Raw genomic sequence first — 10,976 nt, forward strand, 5'->3', positions numbered from 1 at the left:
TGAGTTGAGTACATATTCAAGCTTTAAGCAAAGAGATGTTAAATTATTGTCACGCCATAGCCTAAAGCCATTTTTGTACATGCACTGCAGCCCAACATTTCTACATGGGTACCACATTACCCTCACATGCAGAGATGCGTGTGAGACCATAAACATCCAGTACAGAGCCTGCCAGCTCACTATTGCCAGTTCTGTGTTATGTCTGATTGTGCCAATCTGCGATGATATGAGAGCCGTCTGATAACAGTCAGATCTGTTCACAGCAACTGAATCCTGCCTCCTGTGCACTGCCTAAACTTAACTAAAAACTACCAAAGTTGCAACATTTGACAATGAAAACTTTCAAATAATGTCTCGATCTGATTCTCCTGAAATATTGTGAACAAGCTTATATTAGCTGCACACATCCTTACCATCCACAGAGACAAGCTGACTGACCAGTCTGATATCGTGGCATGAAAGGGCAACTTCCGATTGGTTCACATTGATGTGCACTGCAGTAGACTAACAATTAGCTGTTCAAAAGACTTGCAAAGCCGTTTGCAAAGACAGGGGCCTTCCATTACTTACTATCACGTTAGAATTAGATGGAAACCTTGGGCTCTAGTAGGAAATCAGTTGTGTCACAAGGTAGAAAAGGAGTGTGATGCAATGCCATTTCAGTGTGATGTCAGACTAGCTAATCAGTAAACAACACTTATGAAGCTTTAATAGGGTTTTTTGACCTAGCTGTAGTCAGGAGCTGTTATAATGAAGTTATAGTACTGCAAAGCCTCTTAAGAAGGAGATCAGGGATGGTGTGTGATTCAAGAAGTAATTACTGTTTGCATAGTGTTGTTGGTCTCATTCTAATGTTAAAAAAAATAAGGTTAGATATGGAAAAATCACCAGACTTAAACCACTGATGTAGCAAATCACAAAGTTTTCCATTTCTGGCTGTCATTGTTCTTCATCCAGCAGGTGTTAATTGCCGTGTTTAGTGCCTTGTTAGCGTTTTAATTGTTATTTGTGTTTCAGGGTAAATGTAATCTTATTGGTGTCCAGTCAATGTGGGCCCCACAGACTGCTGATCTATGGTGTGCACTCTCCACAGAAAGCCACCGTGCTGTCAATTACGTTGTTTACCACAGCTCGATGACCAATTTCATTGAATCTAGTGTCTGTTTCTTTGCGCTGGAGAAGTTTAATTGCTTTATTATTACTAGACCATCTGTTCTTAATAATTAACAGCATTAATATGTTAATCTCCACTGGATCGGGAAGGGATGATAAGGCAGAAATGGTGAAGTTACCGATTTGTCATAAATTAGACCTGCATGTTACCTCTGTGCCACACTGCTGATTCAATCTTAAAATCCTACACCATGTGGAAACAAGACAAACATCCCCGATCCACAAACAGCAAAGTAAAGCTCATTAGTTTCCATCGGCGGTGGTGCACGAGGCAGTGTCAGCCGACTCCTCAGCCACCTGTCAAAAAGTTGGGGGGAGTTCATTTGAAGTTTGCCTTTTGTTTTCACTCTTCCTTGTCTCGCTGTAACATTTCAGTGGCATTTTGACGGGTTTATCTGTAGGATTGGAGGCTGATGAGGCAAACCTTGGCGTGTTTGGACTTCCTGATTAGTTGACACAAAACAGGGAGATTGTGGCATGTGGTGAGAAAGCTCGGCGCTGTCATGGGAAATGCACCTGTTCAAGTTGAGTGAATTTCTCTCTGGCTTTGCCTCTGCCTCGCTTGTTCCTCGCTCTGTTTCTCCCTTTTCAGTGGAACTTGTGCAGCCTTCATGTTGTGGTAGACCTATCAATACCATTTTTTAAGGAAAAATAGAGAAATCCTGATAAAATGGGGTAAAAGGTGTAACAACTTACCACATTGTGCGCATTGAACTCTTTGCTCATTTTAACCTTGTCCCTGCCTCTGCAGAATAAATAAGTAAAAGCAGGTAGTTGCATTGATTACATGTAGTGTGACACATGCAGGCGCGTGAGTCTGAGCTTATAAGAGCAACAATGCTTTAGTGCTCGAACGCTGGTTGAGTACCTTCGGTGTGAGTAATACGCCCATCACTCCACCAAATGATATGTTGTCAGCGATCAGTCATTTCGCTTTGTCCTCAGAAATATGATCATATAAGTAAGTTTAAAGGACTTAAAGGGAAAATATAAAGCATGCAAAGACCTGATGAAAGGATGTAATCAAAGAATTCCACGTGCATCACCCATTTTTCCCATGTGAACAGGACACAGTTAAATGCTTGCAAGGGCTGAATTGAAAAAAAAAATACATCCATGTGCAGTGGAGTCGCAGGCTTTGAGTTGCCACGCTCGCTTCCTCGCTCTCTATCTATGTAGGGCAGCCCGTGGATCAGCTGACATCCCCATCCTCCCACACACCCACACAATCTTGTTAAAGCATGCAGTTAATCTGAAGAGGAAAAGGACTCTCATCACAACCAAGCTTTCATCACCCTATTGTATTGCCCACATCAAGCTGTCACAGGAATATCGGATTCTCCCCAAACTCAGGTGCTTAGGACGAGCGGCACCCTCCCATTGGCTCTGTGTGATGTCATTTGCCTGGGAGTGACTTCGTAAACCGGGCATTATCTAGTACTAGAAAGCATAAATGGCAGAATTAACATCCCAGTGGGAACTTTCTATTATTATTTTCTCTTCTTTTCTCTTAAAAGTCGACTCTGCCTTTGATATTTTGAACCGAAGCGCTGCCACAGAGGAAATACGGCAGCGCTCTACAGGAAGTCCTCCAGAGGTGGCCCACAGTCATCGTTTTAGGGAATCTTTCCTCATAATCTATGCATTGGACAACAGAGGGAGGAAAACACTCAAATGCTCTCTTCCACTCTCCTCCAGCACTTCACGGTTCTGTCGCTCTTTCATCGAGAGCTCGTTGAAAACAAAGAGTCCCAACTCGTCCAGAGCCCCAACAGCTCCTATCATCACCTTGGAGGCCAGGTGAAGTGCAGCAATTTGATGAAAAACAGATACGGGGCATGTGCTGGAAAGGCCTCTGATTGAATTGCCACTCTATGCCACAGCCGCTCTTCATTCTCAACCTGCGCAACACAGCGTTGCAGGCGCGGAGTGAGAGGGTCATCACGGACCTCGTTCCACAGGAGAGGCAATGTCTGAATGGGAGGTTTGGGGGGGTGAGGAGGGGAGGGGTGCAGCTGTTTATCCCCCCCTACCACCACCGTCAACCCCCCAGCTTGAAGTGGCTCGAAAACCTTGAGACTCTGGGCTTCAGCTCAAACATTTCATTGTCCTTTTAGGCTCTCAAAGAGCAGTCTCTCTTTTGTGGGCTGTGGAGCAATATCTCAAAAGCACCTTCCATCTCTCTGTATAGAGAGAAGGCGAGAGCAAATCATGTTGAACTCAAACAACTCCCACATAATCACGAGTGTGCTTTTTCAGACATAATAAAAATGCGCCGAGCTCTCAAACAGACTTCCATGGTCTGATTGTGCTCAAGAGGAAAATGAAACCTTGAAAAGTGAAGCAAGCCTCTTCACTCTTTATGAAACGTCTCCACATCGACTGCATTTGACTATTAAGTACAAGCCCGCTGCCCGAAGGTGCCTACATCTTTCTAATTCATTCATCACGTGCAGTCCTGCCACCATCAAGCCCTACAGAGAGACTCAAAGAAGACGATATTATACCAAAACCAGACAAATGCCTCCTGCCGCTGCTGCTGATGCTGCTGTGGTGTTGCTGTCTCACTGTTTTGGTTTTTTTTTCCCTCTGTGTAACTATAGCATGTATGTTACAGTCAAGTAAACAAAGCAGATGCTTGCTGTGCCTTGGTTGACTTGGCAACACTGCCATCTCATGGCGAGCAGAACAAAACAAACAGCACTGTGCTTTCCTCATATATCTTTATTAGAAAATGCTCATCCACCAGCAAGAAAAGACACATCATCAAATTAAAAAAAAAAAATTATTACATAGAACATCGAATGCCATGATTACCAACCTTATTTGGTTAAAAACACAAGGACATATCATGATGCAGTCATACTATTCCATATACTAAGCTCTTGTTTATTGAGACCAGTTTGTTGAAGTGTAAAGTTCCCCGATGTATTTATTTTGTTTCAGCTACCTTGTTATTTGCTTCATACTATTAAAGAGATTGACAGTTCTTTGGAACTGATTTTCTCGAGCAGAGAAAACTCCCGTGATGGAAACACCACTTTTATCAAAGGGAGTTGCATAAATTCATCTCTGATCTTTTCAATGGGGACTTACTCTCTTTTCTTGTGCTCTGTTTCTAGTCGCTGAACCTCCAGAGAGCTGAGACTGTCTCTAAACGAGGCTGAGATGTAAGAGATGGCAGATGGGTTTAGACTTCATTCTTGGTGAAAGCTATTCCCTCCCTCCTGGGGGCCGGAGTCATGCCTCACGGCATTTTGAGCCTTTCTATACCTGGACACCTTTCTGATCTTCCTCCCTCTCGGTCCCCTTCTTCATGTCTATATGACAGCTCTGCTCTTCCCAACATTCGTCTTTACCCACTTCTTCTTCCACCTCCTCTTCCTCCCTGCTGCCCCCATGTGCTTGACACTGGAGCACCAGAGCAGTGCATCTCTCCAGCCCAGATACCTGCTGCTCACACTGCACCACAAATATTCTGTAGAGCTCCAAAAGAACAATGAGGATATTCTTGCAGGTGAAGAAAATCATCAGCTGGTTGAGCACCTGCTCTTGCACCATGAGGTAGAACCGGTAGAGCAGGAACGGGCCATCTTGGAGTCCCACTGTGAGCAGCAAGCTCCAGACTTCGCTGGAGCAGCAGGAGGTGAATGAGGGTGGAGCCCTGGAGCAGCAGAAGGGACCACCCTTGCTGTCTTGAGAAGGCCCCGCCTTTGGGGGTCGTGTCTGAGTGAGAACCAGAGGAAACTGCATGAGCGCCCAAGAGAACAGGGCCAAGCCGATGATGACAACTGCCTGGTTGGTTTTGACTTCGGGCTCCTTGAAGGTGTCGAAGATGTCCAGGATGTCAGCACCCAGTCCCACATTCACCATGAGAAGCTGTGAGAGTTGGTCACGTGACATGTCCCCCTTGGGCATGAGCCAGCGACCCAGAACCAAGACTATCAGCATGGTTTGCTCCAGGCCAGCTACCCAGTTCTCTGGGTCCAGATCCTTAATCCCCTGGATAAATAAAACAGTGGAAGTCTAGTCATGTTGAAAGTGTTTGCAAGGGTTCAGTGTTAATGAATAATCAAATAAACCAGCCATCTCCTCTCTGTTTTTAATATAAGTCGACTGTTTTGTGTCAAGGTTCATTACGTTTATCCTGAAAGCACCCACCCTCCCCCTTGATATTCTACAATATTCCCAAAACGGGAAGATCTTCACGTTTCAAAAGCTGCCACCCAGCCTTGAGTACAGCCATGGGGCAAAAAGCTCCCAAATCCTACATGAAAGAAATTTCACTAAGACCATCTCACAAGGGAAGAGATCTAAGAATTTTTCAAGCAGGAGCCTATCTGGACTTCATCTCTGTGTGTCTATTACACATTTCCTGCAACTAATAGTTTATCCACCCCCTTGCTAGATTTAAATCTTATCTGATATCAGGTGTTGCTTTAATGTGGCTGCGTGGAGGGTTGAGGCAGGCAGGGCAGTTTTGTTGGTGGGACGCCTACCGCTGAGATCGGGATGTGAGCCAGCAAATGAAGCTCATGGCCCGAGGAATTGTTGAAAGGCAGCTTGGACTGTAGCAGGCTCAGCTCCAGAAACCAAATGGACGGGATGACAGTACTGAGGTACAGGAAAACCATGGGGGAGAACCTAAAAGAGGATCACCAAAGGAGAGGGAAAGAGGGGGTTAGGTTATTTATAGAAATTTGCTTCTTCTTTTTTTGCCACCCACTAAAGAAGAAAGAGTCCCTTTTTCCCCATAGGAAGCATCGAATTTCAGACAGGCAATTATTCTCATCATATATGCAAATCCCACTTGACAGTGCAAAGCCTTCTCCATGAGGACAGAACTTCAAAGTAAGACTCAGTGAGAACGAGAGAGGCCCGAAGAAAGCTCGCATCTGACGATGTTCAGTTCGTGAGCTTTTGAATAAGACATAGCTTGGTGTTGAATGAGGTGTGACACTAAATGCTCATATCCATTTGAAGTCGGTTGATGTTTTTTTTTTCCTTTCTTTCTTTCTTTCTTTAAAAAAAAAAAAAAGCTTGTTGGTCAAAAATGAGTCGAGCCAGAAGGAGACATTTACTCCGTGAGTGGATAGGAGAGGCTGTGACATTGATGTGATGGTAGGCTCATAATACAGTTCAGTGAAAGACAGCAGTAATACAGCAGAGGAATATGTTTGTCTTTGATGGACAGTGAAAGAGAGAAAGAGCTGCGGATGATAAGAGAGAATTTAGTGGCACAGAATATCGCAGGCCTTTACAAAAGCCGCCTCGGGCAGATGGGTTGTAAAGAGTTTGCAGCTACAAGTTTAGGAGTTATTTACTCCCTAACACCAAACAGGTTTATAAAGTCTGCCTGCATCTCACTCCCCATCCTCCCAAATCTGTTCTGTGCTTTGTACAGTGACCTTGGGTTTTAGAAAGGTGCCCACAAATTAAAATGTATTATTATTGTTATTATTTAGGAAGAAGCAGAGGGCTAACATCTGGCTTAAAATTGACTGAGCCTCAGTGTGTTATGCAGAAAGGAAAATCATGTCAAATGTGTTTTACCATTTCCACTCTGCATTACGGGTGCATTTCAGAGTGATGGCCATTTCCACACCCAACAGAGCCACGCCTGTCAGCAGCAGCCAATAGAGCGGCTCCTCTTTAACAGCTACAACTCGCCACACCGTCACCACCCCGTGGACAGCAAATAGGAAGCGGCTCAGCAAGGCCAGCAAGACATTCAGGAGGCGACACATGGTGCACCAGAGAAAACCTGCAGAGAAGATCACTTTAGAAGCACAGAAGTGACTTTATTATCATATGTACATTTGAATATTACTAGACAATGAATATCGTATTTTTTCCGCACTCCCTTCACACGTTGTTATTTATTACATTTATTATACATCATTAGGTTTTCTGAAGATCGCTCTTTGTTATTATGATAATTAAGGGTTTAAATTATTAGCTTAGATTTAGTAACCTGGGGGGGAAAAATACTGTAAAAATTATGTTATTAAATTGAGACATAAAATAAAATAAAATAAAAAGAATCACAAAATATACAAAACAGCTGCAAGTGAAAATTTACATTTGTCTATTTACAAAAAACTAAAAGCTTACAAGTTTACAACAGCGAGTCTTTAATGTTGTTTCAAACCTTCTACAGTGTTGTGTTTGCATTATTATTGCATTTTTGAATGCAATCATAGTCCCACATGGTTCCTGCAGAGTAAAGAATGGACTACTTTAAAACAATTTGATTTTTGCAATGAAAAATTTGCGAAATAAAAGCCACTTAACCACACTCATCATTAACCGCTGCTCATCATCACCCAGTTCAGGCTTCATTATCAGTAACTATTGCACGATGTGCGCAAACAGCCCTCGCTGTCAGTTAGTTAGCCAGGAGGATGAAAGCCTCTGAGCTTTGGGGGAAATCAAAGCAAGCAGTGATTAGTAAGGAAGAGTTAGACAAACTGATCTGCAGTCAATATTAAAGCACTCCCAGAGGCTTTGCACAGGCTTGCTGGAATTTGATCCCTGAATCGCCATGGATTATCGTGATGACTTGAAAGTGGTACCAAAATGGGAGCACCCTGGTTTTGTAGTTATAAAGATGCATCATGCCATACCTGCAGGTTTAACTCCGACCCTCTCTCACACCCAGTACCTCCCTTCCACAGGAATATATATATATATATATATATATGTATGTATGTATTATGTGTATATGCCTGTATATTATGTGACTTCTTAAACAATGTACAGAGTCTCTCACAAACTTTAGTCTTTATCTTGTGGATACAAGCAACACTTGTATGACTGCTTTTAACTATTAAATGCATTCGCCTCAGTCAGTGTGTTACTGTTGTTGTGTGTGTCAAAAACCGAGCCGTGTGTGTTAGTATTGTGCAGCTGCATGCAGTACAAACCTACAGGATAAGCCGGGAGTCCTCCTTGAGATCAGTCTCTTCAGTGTATTTTCCAAAAGTTTTAGATGCTGTGCAGTGGAAAGTGACAGTAACCCAACAGTCACCCACAGTGACCTGCCCTCTGTGTCTGATTTATGCCTTTTAACTGACAGCCACCTCCTAGACCCTGCGGAAGAGTGAACATGTCAGAGGTGTGTATTCCCGCACGTACGTATGTGTGTTCAGTGGGGAGTGACTACTGTTCGAGTTCACTGGAGTATCAGCGAGGAGCAGTGTGATCCACAAGTGTTTATGTGCATGTGTGTGTCTCCATCCTCTCGGTGCCATCATGTGAGATAAAGCTTCCTGCTCCTTGCGCCCACATCTTCATTGCCATCCGTCATGATGTCATCTCCCCTGGCCCAGAACAAAGTTATCTCCTTGGGAGAAGCCAGCCTGTCGCACTCCCTGTTCGGAGTGCACGCAGCCCTGCCCTGCTCCCACCCATGCCTGCTCTGTAACTGCAGCGCTGGTCCTGATAACTGCCCCACTCCGTGGCCTCTGTGCACACAAAAACATGGAGCAACAAGAGGAAAAGGAGATGCTGATGGGCCTCTGAACAAGCAACTGCAGGAGTGTGTGGGTATGTTACTGCGGTTGCATCAGAATGAGGATGCTGCGTGGGTGGAAGCTGTCCAGGAACGTCAATCTACTAAACCAGCGAAGTGAAGCGAAGACAGATGACTGACAATCATAACAGAGAGGAGATTGCTCTTCCCTGCAAATGAGGCATTTTTAAACCTGCAGCATTTGGTTGGTTTTGTTTGACTATTTGGGGACTGAGAAAGCTATTGTTTTAACATTAGCACCACTTGGAGTTTCATCATCATCATCATTAAATCTCACATTTGTTCTCTGTTCAAGCTCTACCATCTCTATCCAAAATATTTGCCTCTGAAGCTGCTGCCGCTGCATTCAGCAACAGCTCATCAGCTTTATTGGTTGGGTGGTCTGAGTAGGTGCCTTTATATGAGGCTATCACTTTTGACTGAACTTGTTTTCCTGCGGCATCTCGGGTGGAAAAAATGAAAAATGCAAAGTTAGTGACTGTATGACCAAAATAATGAGCTGAAAAGAAAAAAAGACAGATTGATTGAGTCATTGGAGTGAATTTAATCATCTTATTTGATATTTATTAATGTAAAAATACTGACTACTGATGCTACGAGGTGTGTCCCTACTGATTACTACGCACAAAAACACAACTAGACCGCGTGCTCTTGTTCCAAAACTGAGACGAGATGAGTGATATTCACACTTCTCCTGAGGCTTTGCTTATTGCATTGTATGAACATCTATAGTGCTGGTGGTAAGCAGACTGATGGAGTATACATTGGAGGTGGCTGCTCAAATGTTTTATTTTCATTTATTTATTTATTTCAAGCATTTATTTTTATCTTTATTTATTTATTTTTATCAGTTATATCCGAGAGCCTCACCTGAGATCGTCATGGAGAAGAAAGTCAGATGAGCACAATGATGGGCACGACCTAATTCTCTTCCCTAGGCTGGAGCCTATCCTAGCTGCCATAGGGCCACACACCCTGGACAGGTTGCCGGTCTGTTGCAGGGCTAACATTTAACACGTGTCAATCAAAATTTTGCAGAAATATATAAATATAACCCAGAATCACGGCAAAACGTGTAACAGACACGCCGGTCCATCGTGTCAATTTCCCGCTTTGCCTCTCCAAAACGTCAAAGGGACACATGCAGACGTTGCATTACCAGCAGGGGGAGATGATAAATGTAAAGGCAAGAAGTCGATAGCAAGCTAAACGCGTGAAGTACGTTCAAAGTCCTTAATCATCAGAAGCGATTAAGCTGGTGGCTTTACGTGTAAATGTGTTAATAATGTCTGTTTAAATGCTTTGCTGTGATTATTTTCATGTTGGCTTGAAATAAAATATTTGTACTGCCACTTACTGCATGTGAGTGTCGTTTTCACACTTTAGAGAGGCAACATGTGAAATGGATATTGTGGACCATCGTGTCTATCACACACTTTGCCGTGATATCGGGTTGGTGTTTACACCACTCTTCGGACTAGGAAGCTACAGTAATGTGTAACAGTGTTGAGCCAACCCTCATTTCCTCTGCAAGGAAAATGGGAAATATGTGCAGTGTTATTGAAACATGTACAAACATACATGGAAATACAGTATATATGGCAAAAATAGAGTTTGTACAATCCTAACGAGCCTTTATTCTCCAACTTAGTCTGAACTCTTGTCATTTCCTAAAGTTTCTTCGGGAATAGTTCTCCAGGCTTCTTGAAGGATATTCAAAGCTCTCCTTTGTATGTTGGCTGCCTTTTGGTCTGTTCTCAGTCAATGCTTCAATAATGTTGATGTCCAGGCTGTGGGGAGGCCGATCCATGACTGGCAGGCAGTGTGTTAGGGATCATTGTCATGCTGAAAAATGAAGTTGTTGTCAATCAGAAGCTTTCTAAATGGCATGGCAGATCACTGACTGTACTTTTCTGTGGTCATATTTCCATCAGTTTTGATTGCCAACACTACCGGCTGAAATACAGCCCCACATGCTGAATTCCTTCTGCCACGATCTCAGCTATTAGCTCTCTGGGAATCGCTTTGTTGGTTTTGTGTCTGTCAAACTGTGTTACTGTTGGTATTTTTTTTTTGTTTTTGCCACAGGCTGCTAGTAATAAAGTCCCAAAAGATACAATTTAAAACTGCTATTTTGCTTGGTTGTCTCTTATCTGTATACACAACATTGGTTCATCCCTTGAGTCAGGTGCCATTTTTGTGCTTGAATGATTCCTAGGTTAGTGTTAAGTGGCTTAAGAAATCAAAAAACTTTCCTCTGACATGGTCA

This window comes from Maylandia zebra, linkage group LG20 (assembly GCF_041146795.1).
Source record: "Maylandia zebra isolate NMK-2024a linkage group LG20, Mzebra_GT3a, whole genome shotgun sequence".
NCBI classification, from domain to species: Eukaryota; Metazoa; Chordata; class Actinopteri; order Cichliformes; family Cichlidae; genus Maylandia; species Maylandia zebra.